Below are 2,500 nucleotides of genomic sequence, written 5' to 3'. Positions count from 1 at the left end.
TCAACTCAGAACTGGCACGGACTGGGGGAATCCGACTGTCTAATTAAAACAAAGCATTGCGATGGCCCTAGCGGGTGTTGACGCAATGTGATTTCTGCCCAGTGCTCTGAATGTCAACGTGAAGAAATTCAAGCAAGCGCGGGTAAACGGCGGGAGTAACTATGACTCTCTTAAGGTGGCCAAGTGGCGGCGGTGTGGCTGCATCCGGACTTGGCTTTTCGAAGTGCGGTCTTGATGTAGTCGTGCTGCTGCTGCGAGGCGCCTTCCTTGGGTTATAGTTACAGGGAGAGTGATGCGCAATACATGGGCCTAGCCCTCTTAGCCTCTCCTCTCCTGCGGTCTTCTCCCCTTCTCGTGGGCCCGCTGATTTTTGCAGAGTGGAAGACCGCACCAGGGGCTTGGGGGGGTTACCAGCCCCCCCTCGCATTATCCCTTTATAGTTGGGGGCAGCCGACAAGAAACAAGAGATGGTGGCCCTTCCGCTGAAGGTGCCACCCCAGCTACCCCAGCACCTATCCGGCCAACCGGCCGTAACGAAAATGCGATAGTTTGTGTAGCTCCCTTTGCTTGCAGTGAGTGCCACCGCACTTTTACCACGAAGAACGGTCTCGGGGTCCATCGCCGCCGCCAACACCTTGCGGCCGCCAACGCTGAGATCGTGACGGAGAGGCATCGTGCGAGGTGGACGGAGGAAGAAGTCCTGTCGCTCGCCAAGGCAGAGGCCGAACTGTTCCTTGAGAGGGACGCCCGGTTCTTCTTCGTTAATCAAGAACTTATCAGGATGTTCCCCGACCGAACGCTTGAGGCAATCAAGTGCCGACGGCGGCAAGCTGCCCACAAGCAGCTTGTCCGCCAATTCATGGAGGCGCTTGAAATCGGTCGGGGGGAAGAGCCGGCGTCCCGCCGGGGAGCAGCGAGCTCGCTGCCTGACGCGGGCGAGGCCGCTGCGCCGCCCGTCGACGCAGCCGAGGACTTCGCGGCCGACACCACCGGGCCGCCGCCGGAGGGGCCGACTGACGCCGCCATCTGGGAGCATCTGGCGGGGCTACCTGCTTCCGCCCAGCGTTTCTCTGCCCTGGATCGAGTCATTGGTCTGGGGCGGGGCACGCCGCCCGATGTCATCCTGGGCATGCTCCCGGATGCCCTTGCGTCGGTCGGGTCCAGGGGGGAGAGGTCGATCACCAGGACACAGCGGCCGCGCCACTCATCCAAGCGGCCGCCTGCCGCCCCGCCGCTGCAGAAGCGCAAGCGGCGCCGCTGGGAGTTCGCGCGGACACAGGACGCCTTCCGTAGGTCGCGTGCACGTTGCGTGCGCGGCTTGCTGGACGGCACCCTGCTGCAGCCGCCACCCGACATCCCCGGTCTGCTGGACTTCTGGGCGGACCTCTTCACGAAGAAGCCGATCTCCACCGCTGGCTTCATCCGTGACCGCCTTCTCCCGCACTCGGAGCCTGTCGCTCCTGAGTGCCTATGGGGGCCGGTCACACGTGAGGAGGTCGCTGCTGCCTTGCCGCCCAGGGGATCGGCAGCCGGGCCGGACGGCCTGACTCCAGCGGAGCTGCGGCGCCTGCCGCATGAAGTCCTGGTGAAACTCCTGAACCTCTTCCTCCTGGCCCGCGCCCTCCCCGAGCGTCTGCTTCGCGCCCGGACGTCACTTCTCCCCAAAACGGCTGCACCAACATCCCCCGCTGACTTTCGCCCCATTACGGTCTGCTCGGTGTTGGCGCGGACCTTTCACAAGGTTCTCGCGTCACGCCTGATGCGTGCATGTGCTGTGGACGAACGTCAGCGGGCATTCATCCCCCGGGATGGGATGTTGGAAAACACCTTCATCTTGGACACTGCTCTCACCGACGCAGTCCGCTCCTGTCGCTCTGTTTTTGTGGCATCGATCGACGTCTCTAAAGCGTTCGATTCGGTGGACCATGCTGCCCTCCGCCCCGTGCTGAGGGCTCATGGCCTGCCGGATTGCTTTATTGAGTACGTCGAAAGGTGCTACGAGGGTAGCACGACGGTGATAGCGGGCGGCGCCGACGTGGGCGTGCCCCTGCAGCCGGCAAGGGGTGTGCGTCAGGGTGACCCCCTCTCCCCCCTCCTTTTCAATTTTGCGGTGGACTTTGTTTTGAGCCAGCTTCCCTCCCACATCGGAGCTCGGATCCTCGGTCGCAGAGTTAACGCTGCGGCCTTTGCAGATGACGTCCTGCTTTTTGCATCGACCGCGAGGGGATTGCAGTCCCTCATCGACGCAGCCGTCGCAGCCCTCGGCCATCTGGGGCTGCAGATCAACGCCCGGAAGTGTTTCACCCTCGCCTTAGTCGCGTCTGGGCGCGACAAGAAGGTGAAGGTCGACGCCGACGTTACCTTCAAAGCGGGCAACGCCACCATGCCCGCCCTACGCGTGGGTGAAACCTTCCGGTATCTGGGACTGCAATTCTCCACCGCTGGTCGCTGCGTTTTCAACCCACGACGCCACCTGGTGGAGCAGCTGGACGTCATCTCC

The 2,500-nt window shown here is 62.9% G+C and overlaps 1 pseudogene; it reads left to right on the top strand.

Moving 5' to 3' along the window:
• LOC124577394 overlaps positions 1 to 2,500 on the top strand; it is a 7,957-nt pseudogene that overhangs the window by 2,709 nt on the left and 2,748 nt on the right.

The sequence above is a fragment of the Schistocerca americana genome, unplaced genomic scaffold (assembly GCF_021461395.2).
Source record: "Schistocerca americana isolate TAMUIC-IGC-003095 unplaced genomic scaffold, iqSchAmer2.1 HiC_scaffold_266, whole genome shotgun sequence".
Lineage (NCBI taxonomy): Eukaryota > Metazoa > Arthropoda > Insecta > Orthoptera > Acrididae > Schistocerca > Schistocerca americana.
This window is presented reverse-complemented; position numbering and strand designations above follow the sequence as displayed.